This window comes from Meriones unguiculatus, chromosome 10 (assembly GCF_030254825.1).
Source record: "Meriones unguiculatus strain TT.TT164.6M chromosome 10, Bangor_MerUng_6.1, whole genome shotgun sequence".
Classification (NCBI taxonomy): Eukaryota; Metazoa; Chordata; class Mammalia; order Rodentia; family Muridae; genus Meriones; species Meriones unguiculatus.
The window spans coordinates 100,787,513-100,805,214 of record NC_083358.1 but is presented as its reverse complement, the minus strand read 5'-3'; the positions used below and the strand labels follow the sequence as shown (position 1 = coordinate 100,805,214).

At 45.3% G+C, this 17,702-nt stretch overlaps 1 long non-coding RNA gene and 1 other non-coding gene across 3 annotated transcripts; both read right to left on the bottom strand.

Moving 5' to 3' along the window:
• Positions 1-1,248: 1,248 nt before the first annotated feature.
• Positions 1,249-6,050, bottom strand: LOC132656940 (uncharacterized). Of its 2 annotated transcripts, XR_009594771.1 has the most exons (3): positions 5,721-6,050; positions 5,006-5,449; positions 1,249-4,695 (listed from the first exon to the last, which is right to left on the bottom strand). It is a non-coding gene; the product is annotated as an uncharacterized LOC132656940 (long non-coding RNA). The 2 variants fall into 2 exon arrangements; XR_009594770.1 differs by lacking the exon at positions 5,721-6,050 and having other exon boundaries at positions 5,006-5,714.
• Positions 6,051-13,325: 7,275 nt separating this feature from the next.
• LOC132646130 (U6 spliceosomal RNA) lies at positions 13,326-13,435 on the bottom strand. The gene has a single exon (XR_009584261.1). It is a non-coding gene; the product is annotated as a U6 spliceosomal RNA (small nuclear RNA).
• Positions 13,436-17,702: the final 4,267 nt, after the last annotated feature.

Below are 17,702 nucleotides of genomic sequence, written 5' to 3'. Positions count from 1 at the left end.
TCTCCAGACCCTTCCTTCCCTCAGTCAGCAGGTTCATAAGGAAGCCTTTTTCCCCCCTTTCTTTCCTTCTTCCCTCCTTTGTCCCACCTGCCTCCCTCCCTTTCTTCTCTCCTCTTCCTCCTTCCCTCTCTTTCTTCCCTTTTGCTTTCTTTTTGGGGGGAGGGGTGGGGTGGGGTTTTAGGTCTGTGTAGCCAGACTAGCCTTGAACTCCAGGTAACTCCAGCCTCACCTCCCGGGTGCTGGGATTTCAGGCATGTGCATCACCTCACCTAGCAAAGGAATTCTTTACTTTGGATCAAATCTTTAGGCTCAAAAAGGAATTCTTTTCCTTGGATCAAAATTTTGGGAGGGGACCGCTGCAGCTGTGGTACAGTCTTCTGTCTTCCAGATGGTTTCCAAATTCACTACTGATGCATGTAATTTCAGAGCAAAAGTGATGGCAGTGTTTAGAGAGTTTAAGCTGATATACTCTGGCAGCTCATACAATGGGAAGGAAAGCTCATCCTATGGGAAGAAAAGCCTGCTAGCCTGGGCTGGAAGAGAGAAGAGACCCTGGACCCAAACCAGATTCCTGTGTGATCAAGGTCTGTGGGAGTTCAAACCAACAGGGACATGTGAGCTCAGTGTGGTAGTGCTCTCCCACAACCTCAGCCAGCACCTGGGAGGTGAGAGCAGAAGGGTCAGGTGCCCAAGATCATCTTCAGCTACAAAGAAGTTCAAATCTAGCCTGGGCTATGTGAGAACAGTTTTATGAAGCATGTGCATGTGTGTGTGTGCGTGTCTGTGTGTCTGCATCTCTGCGTGTCTGCGTTTGTGGGTGCAAGACCTGCCTTAGGAAGCATGTACATGCATGTGTGTGTGTGTGTGTGTGTGTGTGTGTGTGTGTGTGTGTGTGTTTCTGTCCATCCTACACAGTCCTGTGAAGCATTTGGATTCCAAGCATCCACTTCAGAGCCGCCATGCCTCTGAGTAGAACAAAGCTGAGGTGAAGGTGATTTTGACAGTTTGAATGTCTATGGAAGACATCATGGGCCGAAGCAGCCGGCATCGTGGTCCCAAAGAAGCAGAGAAGCACTGGATCTGGAGAACACCGGCTATATATAACTGACATCAGATGCCTGTGGCCTAGAATCAGTGTGTGTATAGGTTGGCTTCAAAATGGCCACTGCGGTCTTGGTCTAAACTCCCCTTGTCTCCCCTAGGCCTTGTGATCTGTGTTGAAAGACTTGAAGTGATACACACAGAGAGTAGTATAGACACAGAGTTTATTACAGAGCATACATTTGGGGGCAGAGGATATACTATATATATGGAAGTGTCATCACTCCTTGTATTCCTGCTAAGAAGACATAACTTGAGTCTAAAGGATGAAACACCAACCGATGACACTCTACAATATGTCTTCAATATGTCATGGTCCTAGGTACAGAAGATCTATTCCAGATTAGAAAGTAAAGGTGTGGGTGAGCGCTTGCCTAGGAAGCTGAAGGCTCTGGGTTCAACTCACCATACCACCTAAGAGGCTGGACAACCAGATGTGATAAATGATCTGCAATGAACTTTACTACAGTGATGTTATTGGGACAGTGGAACCATATTTTAATGAGGCTTATAGATCACAAATTTTTATTTAGTTGTAATTGACTTCTTAAGTTTTCATATTTGTATTGTGGTTATGAAAGAGAATCCCTTGTTTTTAAGGAATGCATCCTGAGGGACCTAGGAGAAAGAGACATTACTTTTAAAAAGCTTAATTTCAAAGAGAAAGAAGCTGGACATATACTGTACCTATATACACATATGAGTAAAATTATGAACATGTAGGAGAGGGGTATTCCACTTGCCTGGGTTGCTAGGAGAAATAACTGAAATTAGCAAATAAACCATGAGTAATGATAGCACTTCTAAGTTAGAACATGTCCAAAGACCTTTTTATGGGGTGTCCAGCACCGGTTTGTTGTGAGACAGGACAGCACGCCCAGCAGGGGTCTCCAGTCCCTGTGAGTAACCCTGGTTAAGATACCTATAGAAAATTTTGTTTGTTTGTTTTGAGACAGGGTCTTACAATATAGCCCTGGCTGGCCTATGTAGATCAGACGGAGATGCGTAGAGGTCCACCTCTTCTGCCTCTGCCTGAGATGAAGAGGTAAAAGTGTATGTGCCGCTGTGCCCAGCACATACAGAGCCTTCTGGCACACCGTTCAACTCGTTTCAACTTTGGTCCCACAAACCGTCCGGCAAAAACTATTTTTCGCTTTCATCTTCACACGGGGTGATTTCAGTCACGAATTCCACAGGGCCCTCCTCCTCGAACAATAGAAGAATCCATTTTATGATAAACAGGTTGAAACCAAATAAATTCCAACACTTGTATAATACAAAGATAAAACATTCTGGACCCAAAGCTCAAAGCTAATTAAGAGCCAGCGGGGGCCACAGATTGAACCACCTCCAACCCCTTCGGCAATGACTCTTTGTTCGCTTTCTTTGCTGTGGTTCCTATATCGCTCGCCCGCAGGAAGCTGCCATATTGAAGCCCAATTTTTAGTTGTTGCTCTTAAGAAAAGAAAAACAAATAGGTGTTTTATTATAAGAATGTACGGGAACTTATACTCTAAACGTCCATAAATACATATTCTAGGAGCTCTTATCACCTCAAAGCTCCACTACACCTTCTCTTTCATCTTTTTAAACATCCTGTTACATAAATTGCAGCTGCATCTATAGCAGGAAGAATAATAAGATAATAATTGGTCAAACATCAAAAGCATTTGGGTGGGCCTTCTGCAGACCTCTTCTCTCCCACTGAAGCCCCATGCCCAGGTTCCCCCACCTTATCAATGCTTTGTATTTTTATTGTTTTATTTTTTTTCGGTCTGCTTGTTTCTTCTCATTCCTTTCTCCTGAGTAATTACTATGAATTTTTGCCAGGTCAGGAATTTTTCTCACAAACAAACCTCAGATAGTAGTAATAATAATAATTTTTAAAAAATGCAGACAAACAGCGTCTGAGGATCAGATGAAGTCTCTGCAGGCGCACCCGCCCTCTGTTTTCTTCTCCATTTGACCAGGATTCGCTGGCAGGCTTGCACGTCCTGGATTTTGGACAAAGCAGAGCAGATCCTCCACCTGAACTATGCAAGGAATTTCCTATAAATTTCACGGGCATGAACTTGGAGCTGTCCTCACTGGCCAAGATTTGAAGAACCACACCAATCGCCCGTGTGGGCTAGGAATCTCATACCTCTGTACACACTTCCAATGAATAATTCATGATGCTAAAATGTCAGGGGCAGGAGGGGCGTTAGGGAACATTCAGCGTGACTTCTCTTTCTTGTAGGAAGGCTTCCGTAGCTCTACCGACAAGTGGTTGCAGCTAAAGCTTCGGGACCTGTTGTGACCAGGCACTGCCTGTGGCTCCAGGCAGACGTCTATTGCTGGACAGCTCTTGCCAGAGCCCTTTCCTCTGGCTGCGCTTCCTGAAAGGCTCATCCTTACGTGGAATGAATGTGTGAATATATAAAGGATGGTGGGTGTGACCTGGAAGTAAACCCAGATGTCAGGGTGCGAGCCAGTAATCCCAGCACTGAGGAGGCTGAAGCAGGACTCATAAAAAATCAAAAAATCCGAGGCCAGCCTGTACTACCTACTGAGTTCTGGGCCACACTGGGTTAGAGACAAACCCACCTCAACCAATTAACCAATTAAAAAAAAAATTGCAGTGTGTGTGTGTGTGTGTGTGTGTGTGTGTGTGTGTGTGTTCTTTGCTTGTTTGTTTCTTTTGGGTTTTCTATTTGTTTGTTTGATACTGGGTCTTTTATATCCCATGCTGGCCTCAAACTTGTATGTAACTAAGGCTAGCCTTGAATCCCTGTTCATTCTGCCTCTGCTTCTCTTTCAAGTGCAGAGATTATAGGTATGCACCACCATGCTTGGCCTATAGTTCTGTTTTTTATGCCCTTGCTTATATATAAACTCTAATTTTCACAACAAATATTTATTTTAATAATAAAAATAATAAGAAGTATTTTCTTTTTTGGTTTCTCCTGAATGCCAGCAACTAGCATATATATCTATTTTTTTCACACCTAACTTTCAATGTTTTGTTTGTTCTGTTTTGTTTCTTGAGACAGAGTCTCTACATAGCTCTGGCTGTCCTGGAACTCACTCTTAGACCAGGCTAGCCTCGAACTCAGAGATTGGCCTGCCTCTTCCTCCTGGGTGCTAGGATTAAAAGTATGTACCACCGCCACCTAGCTTCAGTATACTTAATATGCTTTTTTATTGTCTAAGCATATCAATTTGGGCTGTTTGATACAGCTCAGTTGATAAGGGTCTTGCATTACAAAGACTCAGGTTCAATCCCCAGCATCGTGCAAACCAAAACACAGAGTAGAGGCGAGAGGTCTGATGTTCAAGGTCATCCTTAGTTACATGGGACCCATTCACACAAACAAGGTACATGCTTGTAATCTCAGTGTTTGAGATCCTGAAGCAGGAGGATTAGGGGTTCAAGATGATCCTGGTTTACACAAACCCTGTTTGAAAAATACAGAACAAGCCTGAAAGATGTCTCAACAGGTCAAAGGTGACAGGCCTGACTGCCTGAGGTTTATCCTCAGATCCCTCATGATGGAAGAATTGATTTCCACAAGCTCTTCTCTGACTTCTGTACTTTGTATGATGACACTTGTGCTCCCCATAAAAAAAAAAAAAAGAAAAAGAATTTAAAATAAAAATAAACAACAAGTAGAGCCCAGCATGGTAGCTAAAGCCTTTAATCCCAGTACTCAGGAGGCAGAGGCAGGTGGATCCCTGTGAGTTCAAGGCCAGTCTGGTCTAGTGAGTTCCAGGACAGCCAGGGCTACACAGAAAACCCCTCTCTTGAACCCTACCCCCCCCCAAAAAAAAAGCAAAACTAAAGGAGGAGGAAGAGGGGAAGGAGGCAGAGGAGAAGTCATCCAGATGACTCAGAGAATAGCACACAGGGCAGGCATGGAGCTACTTACCTATTGATAATACTTCAGGCCCTCAACAAGATGATAACACACTTGCTCCATTAGTCAGAGTTCTCCAGAAGAAGAGAACCAACAGAATGCGAACAGTGACTTGTTAACTGAACTTCATGATTGGCTGGGTGGTTTAACAATGGCTGTCTGTATGCTGGAGCGCCACGAATCCCGGCGCTTCTCAGTCCCAGAAGCCAGAGGCCTCAGAACAAGGAAAACAGGGAGAAAGCCCAGCGTGAGGTTGAAGCAATGCTCCCCTGGAGAGTCGCTGGCGCGGGTCCACGTTGTTAGGATGAAGAGACCAAATTTGATCTGGTTGGCGGTGGTGACGGCAGAGGGAGTAGACACACTGGTTCGGGGAACAGCTGAACTTGCACACATGGGCTGGCTTCCTCTTCTTCCAACTTTGTTCCACTCAGACTCCAGCCTGCTGAACAGAGCTGGGCACATTTAGGACAGACTTTTCCCCGTCAGTCAATTGTCTCTGGAAATACATTCACAGACGTGCCCTTTCCTAGTTTCCTAGATATCTCTTACACTTAATTAACTCAATATTAGTGAGTCACTATCCTGTGTAGTAGGTACAAATTATCCCCAATTTACAGCTCAGAATTGTTGGGTCTTAAACCCAGGACAAACGGCCGAGGTGCCTAGTAACATATCAAAATGAATGCTGATATCCAGGTTCTCCCAGAATCCCTCAGTTCCTACCTGTTATGGAGTCCTCCTGGCTGGCATACCTCACCCCCTATCCAGAACTCACCAGTCCAGGAACTGGACTGGGTTTTCCCTTCCCCCAGCTTTTCAATTCCTATGTAACCCGGTCATTCTGATTACATCAGTCCTTTTTCACCTTTTTGATCTTTTGCCCTCTTGGCCACTGCTCCTGGTTCCTCTCTCTCCCCCTTTTCATCCCCCCCCCTTTACATGGCTTGGCTTAGGGTCATGTCTGTCCACTCTGGACTCTCTTAGATGTCCCTGCCTCTGGCTATGCTCTCCCTCATACCCACAATAAACCTTTTCCTCTACCATACCTAGGAGCCATCATGTCCTCCTTTTATTTCTTTTTTTCATTCAAGAATGAGTCACTGGCTAAGAAACTTGTCAAAGTCCACAAACTCGATAACTAACAGAAGCAAAATCAAACTTATCTTTCGACTTCAAAACTTAACTCTTTATTATTCTGCCTTATTTCCTTATATTCTAATCTCAAATTATTTCTTCATTTATTATCAAGAAGGCTAATTCCATTTCATGCTGTTTCATAAATGGCATTGGAAACTACATAGCATGTTCTAGGACATGTGAAATCTAATATTTGCATGAATTTATTGACATCTTGAGAGTTTGCTGTGGGTAGTACATACCCTTAATCCCAGCACTTGGGAAGCAGGAGACAGACTGATTTCTGTGAATTTTAGGCCAGTCTGCTGGTCTGCTTAGCAAGTTCCAGACCAGCCAGAGGTCTGGTCTCAAAACATGAGACCTGGTCTCAAAACAAAAGTGAGTTTCAAGAGCCAGCCAGGTGACTTAGCGGAAAAGGTGCACGCTGCCAAGGCTGGCTACCTGAGCTGGAGCCCAGAGACCCTGTGGTGGGGAGAACGGACCCCCACATGATGTCATCTGACTTCTTTTTTGCTTACTGTTTTGTAGCCCTGGCTGGCCTAGATCTTCTCATATAAGCTAGTCTGGCCTCAAATTCAGGATCCACTTGCCTGATACTGAATAAAGGCCTGTGCCATCCCACCAGGCTGTCCTGACTTGTGCTCATGCACCACAATGCATGCTACCACCAACCGAAATAAATAAGTGCAATGATACTAAGGAAGAAAGAGAGGGGCTGGAGGGATGGCTCGGCAGTTAAGAGCACTGGCTGCTCTTCAGAGGACCTGGGTTCAAGTCCCTGCATACACATGGCAGCTCACAACTGTCTATAACTCCAGGATCCAACAACCTCACACAAACAAAACACCAATAAAAATAAATTTAAATACAAAAAAAAAAATTTTTTTTTTAAAGTAAGTTTCAAGCTGAGCATGGTAGCCCAAAAATGTAAGGCCTAGGCCTAGGCAGGTGGATCCCTGCTATCTTGAGGTCAGCCTGGCCTACATGATAAATTAAAGACCAGCCTGGGCTACGAAGTGAAACCTTGCCTCAATTAAAAAAAAAAAAAACAAAACAGGCACAGGATAAAAGTGGATAAAAGCAGGCCTGATGATTATTCCTAGAACCTAAGATGTCAATTTTTACATTCCTAGATGTAAAATTCCAGCTGTGGTGGCACACACCTTTCATGCCAGCACTAGGAAACAGAGGCCAGGCAGATCTCTGTGAGTTATGGGCAACTCTCTTTTACATAGTTAGTTAAAGCCAGGCAGGCCACTGTAAGAGGTGTGTGTGTGTGTGTGTGTGTGTGTGTGTGTGTGAGAGAGAGAGAGAGAGAGAGAGAGAGAGAGAGAGAGAGTTGTCAGCTCAAAGGGGCTGGGGATATAGCTCAGTTGGAGCAGTGCAATCCCCAGCACCTAAAACCCCAGGCTTGGTGGGACATGCCTGTAACCCTGCCATTGGGAGGTAGAGGCAAGGAGTTCATGGTCATCCTCAGCTCCGCAGTGAATCTGAGGCCAGCCTGGGCTACATGAGATAGTCTCAAAAAACAAGACAACAACAACAAACCCTGCTATGTGTCACGGATTTCGTAAGTAGGCCCCACCCGAGTTTCCACATGGAAATGATATAGAGCCTTCCAGACCTATTCCTTTAAAGGCAACAACACATCCTTGTGTGTTTATCCAACTGTCAGACAGTGTAACTGGCTGGTCAAACACATAAGCTGTGGCCTGATTAACTCTCAGTTCTGGTTCTATTTCTTGCCAAGAGTTCAACCTCAGACAAGTTTATTAGTAGTTAATAATAGCATGTCATTGAGCACAGCGGTAGCATCTCATGAGAGTAAAAAGGAGAAATAACTGGATGCGGTCGCTGCTACTTGGGAGGCTGAGGCAGTAGTATCACTTGAGCTCCAGAGTGCGGGGTGAGTTTAGGCCTGTCTCCAAAATCAAACTGAATTTAAACATTAAATGGAGGCCAGGTGTGGTGGTGCTCGTCTTTAATCCCAGCACCCTGGAGGCAGAGACAGGAAGATCTCTGTGAGTTCAAGGCCGGCCTGAACTACAGAGTGAGTTCCAGGACAGGCGGGACTCTGTAGAGAGAGAGCCTATCTCAGAAAGAAAGGGAAATGGAGAAGCTAGCACATGCTGAGCTTCCAGTGTGCTAGCTACCACACGCCATAGTTAGCGGGCTGTCGGATCCCTCCAAGAAGTCACTCCGTCATCCCCAGTTCACAGGTGAGAAGACAGAGGCGGAGGAAGATGGTGGGGTGCTAAAAGGAAAAATAGAGGAAATGATGTGCTGTTCGTCCTTGAGCACTGGGGGACCCTCCCTGTGCCTGGGACTTTAGAAGTCAAATAGGAGTCATCCTGGCCCCACCACCTAGGCAAAGACTGTCCAACAAGCCCTGTGTGGCATGGCTTCACCACAGGAAGGTTCTTGATTCTCAGCCATGTGTGTTTAGAAAGCCAATCTGCCTTACTGGGTACTGCAGTTTACACCTGTAATTGGAGCAGGTGGGGAACTGAAGCAGGAGGACTGCTGAACATCTGAGGCCAGCCTGGGTCTACAGAGCGGGCTTTCAAAAGGCAGAACAACATCCAATCTGTTAACGCGAGAATTGTGAGTTTGTTTCCTAAAGCTGATTCAAAATCCCAGAGGCTGGTAGTTAAGGTCACGATAGCAGTTTATTCATAAAATTATGATTAGATATGGAAAGAAACATGAAGGCTGAGGACCAAAACACTGATATCCCACATTCGGTACTCAGGAAGCCGGGTGGCCAGAGTGAGTTGCTTGCAGAGCCAGGAGTCAGAAGCATGGGGTCTCTTTTCTCTTCTGTTTCTAGGAAGTGTATTTTGTGTTATGGAGGTCTTGACAGAATCAGGCTCATTAGCCCCAAGGCATCAACTTACTTGCCTTAAGAACTGAACAGAATAAGGTAATCTCTTACTTGCCAGCCCTTGGATAAGCAACCCTCCCCCCAATATTTGCTCCAAGACCCCTTTTGTTCTTAAGCCTCCAGGGCTCACCAGCTCTGGTCCAAATGCTGTATTCTTTCTTAAATTTGAGGTCAGTTATTGTCCACATCACAGTACCATCTTGCTGGCCAGGGGTCTATGCTTCTCCTTCACTAAATAAAACTTTGAATACTATACTATTCTGCACTGACTTTCAGTTTTCTGAGCTTGAAAGGGCAAGTTAGTGCCAAGTTCTCGAGGCTCCAAATCCCGACAGCAGCCTAAGAGACGGGGCCGGCTGTTGGACACTGCTCCTTCATTTCTAAAGTTTTTGCTGGTGGGCTTGCAAGCTTCAGGGACAGAGACCGTTGCCATCGGATTTTTGCCTGTCTCCTTAAAACCAAAGAATAATAAACAGTGTTTCTGTAGCTACCGAAGAGACAGACTGCTTGGAGAAAGATTTACACGGCTCGGCAGACTCCCTGGCTGTGCCAGCACTGGGGGAGTCGCTGCACGCAGCAAGAGGCAGCTCTTGGTTCCTGGCTCTTGGCCACAGTTCCTGCAGCTCCAGCAAAAGCAGCAGCTCCCACTCTCACACAGAGCTTCCAGCATGCTGGGAGTCTCCTGCTGACAAGCTCTGAAAGACAAGGCTCCAAGTCCTACCAGCTAAGGCTGCCAGGACTTAAAGGAGAATGGCTGCGGCCAGATCCCTGGAACCAGCTCACGTCAGAGCCTAATCACAAGGAAAGGATGACCCCCTGCCTAGGTGTGTTATATAACACTTTGCCCGGAGGAGGGAAATAGTATAGACAAACCCCTCACCTCTCCTGAACTCTCAGAGTACACGGGAACAGACTGCTTTCTATTTTATTTTTTTATTCTTTGACAATTTCATATATATGTTCACAATGACTTTTGGTCAATTTCATATCCCATTACCCACTGTTTTCTGAAATATTTATTTTTATTTAATTAACTAATCATAGTAATGTACTTAATTTTGAAACAGGGCCTTACCCTGTAGTCCTGCATTCCCTGAAACTTATTGTGTAGACTATGCTGGTCTTGTCTTAGGGTTTATACCCCTGTGATGAAACACTGCAGCCGAAAGGAACACGTTCTGGTCCTTCACAGAAGGTTGAAGTCAGGGCAGGAACGTGGAGACAGGGGCCTGGAAACACTACACCTTTTTTATTTCAATTCTTTTTTAAAATCACCTGTGCGTGTTTGTGTGTGTGCACACATCCAACTGTGCATATGGGTATGTGCACATGAGTACAGGCCTCCTCAGAAGCCAGCTGAGGGTGATGGAGGCCCGGGGACTGAAGCTACAGGCAGTTGGGAGCTGCCTGATGTGGGTGCTGGGAACCAAACTCAGATTGTCTACAAGAGCAGCAAGTACTCTTGCACTGTCATCTGCAGAGCCGCCCAGACCAAATATTACCTCCTCTCCCTTCTTCCCACTTCTTTCTTTTTTAAGTTTTTTTTTTTTTTTTTTTTTTTTTTTTTTTGAGACTGGGTTTCTCTATGTAGCCTTGGCTATCCTGGACTCACTTTGTAGACCAGGCCGGCCTCAAACTCATAGGTATCTGTCTGCCTCTGCCTCCCTGAGTGCTGGGATTACAGGCATGGGCCACCAGGCCTGGCAAAACAACTCCTCCTCTTCTTTGACAGGGTTTCTCTCTGCCCTGGACTTGCTTTGTAGACCAGGCGGCAGGGAGGCCTTGCATGCTCCGAGATGGTGGCCAGGAATTCACTATGCAGACCAGACTAGCACCAAACTGACAGAAATCTGTTGCCTCTGCCTCCCAAATGCAGTAATTAAAGAAATGGAAGCCCATGCTGCACCATTACTTTCATTTATCTCTCTTCCATTCTTCTCTCCTACTTTTGAGTTGTCTGGGGCAGGGGAGGAAGTCTCGGTTTAGGTAGGGGTGCTTAGATGAGCATAGGTGGGGGTTTGTGTTCCAGAGCCTGGGCAATTGATCAGTGGTCACACAACTGAAGAAAATGACTTCCTTCTCTAGCAACCATTAACTGCCAATAGTCCCTCAGGGAGAGACAGGGCCTCCTGAGCCCAGAGGGAAGTTTTTCCCTACACTCCTGGGCTCCCACGCAGAGAAGGGGCCTTTCAGTGCTTGTTCTGTTTCGCTCTGGTTTGTTTAGTTATGGTGTGGCCTCACTCTACAGCCCAGGGTGGGCCTCCAACTCAGTCCTCTGGCAGAGTGCTGGCCTTACAGCCCTGTGGCTCCCGGTCAAGATCCTGCCTTCTGAGATTCACTCAGAGCACCAGGCCACAGCACACTGAATAAATTTGGTGATCTCCGGCCTCCTCTTGGAGAGATCTCTAGATTTTGCTGGGGGAAGCATTCAGACTATCCTCTTCACTGAAACCAAGCGGGGTTCTAGGCTGTCCAGTCCACTTATTCAAAATAGGAAGGTTTATTACCATTCCCTGCCTCCATTCAACACTCACACACTGAAATGCATGACATTCCTAGCTAGGAATAGGAATTCCTAACTAAATGGGAAGGTCTGGGCCCTTTGTGATCCTTCCACTAGGTGTCTGTTTGTTTGTTTGTTTGTTTGTTTGTTTGTTTGTTTGTTTCTGAGCATTCTCTACAGTGCACCCCCTTTCCTCTTAATGGGCCCTACCCATTGAGGTCGATTCCAGATCTTTCTCCTATATTTTTACTTGGCTCGGGCCTCTGACCCCTCCATAGCATCGTTTCAAAGCAGGGAGATGGCCAAAATAGGCAGTCAGAAGAGCGCAGCCACTCATTCCTATGGCATCTGCTCAGTCTCTCAGCAGCCTTGTCAGTGAGCCTCTCAGAGTTGCAGGCTGGGCCATAGTGTCTCTGCTTCTTCATTCACAGTGTGGGAACGGGAGGTGTGTGTGTAGTGGGGTGGGGGTTGCAGAACGAGGTCCTCCGGAGGCTGCTGACTGCTGAGAACTCCGAGCGATCCTGTGGGTGTTCTGCGCAGGCTCCTCGCGCTGGGTCAGTCTGCGCTAGGCTCTGATGACTAGGCTCTCACCCTTTCTCCGCTTGTCTTTGGCTATCAGGAGGGTTGTTAATGATTCACTACAAGAAACTACTATTGCCACTTTTTTGTTTCTTTTGTGGGGGAAGTGGAGTGGAGCTCGGCACACCTGCGGAAGTGGAGGTCAGAGAACAACGTGCAGGGGTCTGATCGCTCCCTCTCCCACATCAGTTCCTGGGAGCAAATCAAACTCACCAGGCCTTGCAGCAAGCACCTTTACCCACTGAGTCACCTCGAAGGTCCTTGTCAGCATGTTTTAACTCTTAATGAATTGCTGTATAGAAATGATACCCTTTAATAAAGGCAGGCAACCCTAACAGACTTATTCTATTGAAGTATGACCAATTCATCAATTGACTGATTAAAAGCATAAAAAAAAAAAACTTTTGTTGAGCACTGGTATGCATATTGCACAATTTGATATGAACAGGAAATGAAGAAACATTAAAAAAAAAAAAAAGAATTCTTGACCCTAAGAGTGTGTTTTTGTTTTTCCAGTGCTAGGAAATCCTACCCAGGACCTCGCATTTGCGGGGCAAGTGCTCCCACCACTGAGCTACACCCCATTCTCTACAAGGCGACAGTCTTAACTAGGACGAGTAAGTGCCCACACGAATCACTGCATTACAGAGGGAGGACAGGAGGACAGGTCAGTAGGAGTCCCTCTACCTGGCAAAGGTGAAGAAGGGCATTTCCACTTACCAGGCCACCAGGCAGATGCTTGGAGATTTCTTGGGGACAGCCTAGTTCTCTTTGTACCTGGGAGGCCAGCACCAAGATTAATAAAGGCAAGTGGAGCACGCAGTGAGCATTATAAAGGAAATAGTTCAAAAGCCTCTGTGTGCACCTAACAGGGGCGCAGTGTGCAAGCTCTTTATTCTCACTTAGTAAAATGGGTTGACTGCCAATCACTTCCTTTTAATAGCCAGAGAAACCAAGGTTGCATTGCTCTTCCCTGTTCCTCGGGGCAACTAATACAAGAACAAACAGGGTTCAGTACCAGGAATAAAGTTGACTCATACTCTCGGGCTTTCTCTCCTTTTAGAACACATTGACTGAAGACTTGGAATGGGATGATACTCATTCTCATAAGGAAATGAATGAAGTGGCCAAAGGCAAGAGGTTAGCAGAAAGCAGGAGATGAAGAGGAGGCAGTGACTACCGTACTGTTCTCTGTGTGGTTTGGTTTTGATTTTTGCATTTTTTAAAAAATATGGAATGTTTCACAAATTTGTGTGTCATCCTTGTGCAGGGACTGCCATGCTAATCTTCTCTGTATCATTCTGATTTTAGTATAGGTGCTGCCAAAGGGAGTGAAGGTTTTTGCATTTTTAATTAATTAATGAGTTATTTTTAAATATTTATTTATTATATATACAATGTTTTGTCTGCATGTATGCCTGCACTCCAGAAGAGAGCTCTAGATCTCATTATAGATGGTTGTGAGCCACCATGTGGTTGCTGGGAATTGAACTCAGAACCTCTGGAAGAACAGTCAGTGCTCTTAAACCTCTGAGCCATCTCTCCAGCCCCTGGTTTTTGTATTTTTGAGACGAGATTTCACTATGCAACAGAGCTGGCCCTGAACTCTTCATCCTCTTGTCTCTTCTTTTTGAATATTGGAACTACAGATACACGCCACCATTCTCAACTATACTTATCATACTGTTTTAGGCAAAACCAAGCCTCTTCCTCTTAGAATCTCTGAGAATCTTAGAGAAAAAGGTGACCCTGCAAAGGCCCTATTTTAGGCAGAAAGACAAGGATGCCCCAAAATAATACCCCTACCATCCTAGGAGCATAGAGCATGTGCTGAGAACACAGGAAGCCTTTCCCCCCATAGTATACATTTGCTGTCTCTTCTAATCTCCTAGCTGTCCCTTCAGTCTGCAATTACTATTTTAATATTCATATGCTTGTTTTTGTATCCATCCTGTACCACTTGAGGGTAGCCACAGTGATGTCCTATCCTCTCTGGCAAGAAGCTCAGAGACCACGCTTGTTCGGTCATTAGGAAATGTTGTTTGATTTGATGTTATAGAAGATTTGGACTTTGAGGGCAAACAGCTGCACCGTCTGGCAACCCATGGGTCTGGCCAAGAACTTCCACCAGGCAAGCAACATTTGGCAATGACAGGGGCATTCCACTGAAGTACAGGAGGGATGGGTTATGAAACAGTTCTGCAAATAAAATGGATTTTCTGGAGTGGCTCAGTTCTTTGAAAAGCAACGGAAGACGTCACCTTCACAGATATCACGCGCATGTATCTCTTCCAGGTTTAGCTAGGAAGAGGCACAGTTAGTTTTCTGTTACGGGGCATTATGCTACGTGCTGTGCCCATAGGAAAGAGATGTTTAATCTCACTGAGGGGCTGGAGAGATGGCTCGGCTGGACAGTGCTTGCTGCAAGGGCATGTGGACTGGAGAGTTCAGATCTCCAGAAGCCATGCAAAATCTGGGTATGGCTAGACTTAGAGGTGGTCTATGGGGTTGGGGGAATGGAGACCAACAGATCCCCAGAACTCAGTGGCCAGCTAGTGTAGACAGTTAGTGAGCACCCCCACATTCAGGGAGGCTTTCTGTCAAAAGACAAGGTAAAGAGTAAAAGATACTGAGTGTCGACAGGGGGTCGTAGTACACACCTTTAGTCCCAACACTCAGGAGGCAGAGGCAGTTGGATTTCTGAGTTCAAGTTCAGCCTGGTCTACAGAGTGAGTTCCAGGACAGAGAAACCCTGTCTCAAAACAAAACAAAAACAAACAAACAAAAACAACCAAACACACTCAGTGTTGATTTCTGGCTTCATATACATGCATACCACATACAGGTGAACACACTTTTGCACATACATGTGTGAGCGTGGGCAAACACACATAAAAACCTCAATGGGGAGTCAATATGCAGAGAAATAAAGTAATCAGAAATTTGAAGTCAGTTGCAAATTAAATATTACAGTATTGCTGTTGCAGATGTCTGTATATCCTAAAAGACTCATGTGCTAAAGGTTTGGAAGCCAGCTAGTGAACCTAAGCATTCATGAGAGATTGGATCATGAGGGTTCTGACCTAGTCCATGCAGTAGTATATTAGGGGTTCATAGCACAATGGCATCACCCATGGAGGAAATGCTAGCAGTGGGATCTGGTTAGAGGAAGTGATTACTAGGGTCATACCCTAGAAAGGAGGACATTTCCCCAGGCCTCACCCTGACTTGCTTTCTCACATTCAGAGATGAGAGTGATCATCTCTGCTCTGCCTCCTTGCTGCCCCTTCCAGCATGGCGCATCTTGCCTTGGGTCTGAAGGTTAGCTGACCACAGACTGGAACCACTGAAACTGTTAGCCACAGTAAACCCTACCTTTAACTGTTTTGCTCAGGTATTTGTCACAGAGATTAAATGTGCGGCAAGAGAATGTCCTAAAGAAGACAGCCTTAAGATGGGTCTCTGGAAGTCCTCCGATTCCTTGGAGCTTTGCTCTTCAATCCTATGGGCATTTGAAACATTAAAGAGTCTATCCCTCCCTCTCCCTCCACCTCACCCTCTATTAAATCAAGATGGCTTTGCATTTGCAGTATAACCACGTATGTGCCTTTTGTCTCTCTAGCCTCTTAGTTTGCGTCTATAACTGTAATTTGAATATTAAGTGTCATTCCACTTTAAGGATTTTAAAGAATTGTTGTGTGACACCATTTCTGGAGTAACATGAGCAAATAAATGTTCACTGACCCCCAGATAGGGAACGGAGGACAGAACAAAGTAAGGATAAACTTTCAGGGACTTTCTGAAGCCATTGGGTTACTTCCTGAACTTAAAGAGTTTCTGGCCTGACAGAGTGTTTGACCTCCGTTTTAATATCCTGTATCTTAATGAGCTTCACTTATTTTATTTTGAAACATGGTTTCTCTATGTAACTCTAGATGATCTGAAACTAGCTGGCCTCAGAGATCCACCTGCCTCTACCTCCCAAGTACTGGGATTAAAGGCATGCATCACCTCAGCCCAGTTTAAAACAAAAGGTTTTAATCATGGTGGAAAATGCCACACAACAGCAAATATAAGAAGATAGTCCCTGCCTCTGCTCGGACTAAGTGGGATTAAAGTGCTGGGACTAAACAGGATTAAAGGTAGTGTCACTACCGCTGACAACTAACTGTCTCTTTGTCAGTATCTCTGGTTTCTATGGATTCTGTGTGTGCGCATGTGTGTGTGCAACTCTGTGTGTGTGTGTTGTTTTAAGACAGGGTCTCATATGTAGCTCTGTCTTGGAACTCACTGTGTAGACCAGGCTGGCCTCAAAGTCACAGAGATTCTCCTGCCTCTGCCTCCTAAGCGATGAGACTAAATGCATGCGCCACTGTGCCTTGCTCTGTGGCCAGTATATTATGGTCACCCACTTTTCGTGTCCATGAGTCTTTTTACAAATTGTCTAAAGCTCCTTAGGTCAGAACCCTGAATCACGGATTCATTGTAGGGTTTGTTGGTTTGTTGGTTTGTTCCATAAGCGTATAGCCTTTCTTCATTGAAGTTTCGGCTTAGTTGGTAGATTTCCTGCCCAGCACGTACAAAGCCCTGGCTTCAATTCCCAAGGCTCCAAAAAACGAAACTGGGTGTAGCGGTACACATGTTTATCTCAGCACCTGGGAGGCAGAGATAGGATGATCAGAAATTCAAGGTCCTCCTTGGTTACATGCCAAGTCTGAGGGCAGCCTGGGCTGCTCAAGGCCCTGTCTCAGAAACAAGTTAGAAATCTCTGACTTGTTCCCGAGTGACAGCTCAGACACAAGGGGTTCTCTTTCAAGACAGGTGATGGTAGTGCATGCCTTTAATTCCAGCACTCAGGAAGCACAGGCAGGCAGGCAGTCTCTGAGTTTGAGGCCAGCCTGGTCTACAGAGTGAGTTCCAGGAAAGCCAAGGCTACACAGAAAAACTTTGTCTCGAAAAACCAAAAATAAAAGGGGCGGGGGGGGGGACATTCTCCTTTTCTCTTTCATTAGTTCATTGTTGCTGTTATTAATTATTGATCTTCCTTTTAGTTTTGGTACTGTGTAACAGTGCCTTACAAGCAGGAACATCTTGGATTCAAATTCAGTGTGAGTGTTCTTAATGCTTCATAGCTTACACAATTAATTTAATTATCACGATAACCTTATGATACTAGGAGAAAAATATCATCCCTTATTTTACCTGTGGGGAAAATATAACAAGTTAAATTTAATGTTTGTTTTTCATTTGCGTGTATGTATATATGTACACATGTGTTCAGGTAGCTTTGGAGCCTGGAAGAAGGTGCTGGATCTCCTGGGGCAGAGTCTGTGATTAGTTAAATACCAAGGTGACAATCTAGGCATCGGGCACCTTCATGGCATCTCATGTGAGACACTGAGCGCCAGACACCCTACACGGTTCTTGGCACGTGACCTTTGATTCACCTGTACTCAGATTTCACAATGTACTTTTCAAACATTGTTCTCCCTACACAACAACCTTCTAAGCCAGAAATTTTTGCTAGAATAGTAACTTGACTCCCCATTTTAACACATATGAAGACCCGTCATACTGAGGGTCATGCTTACATCTTCAATAC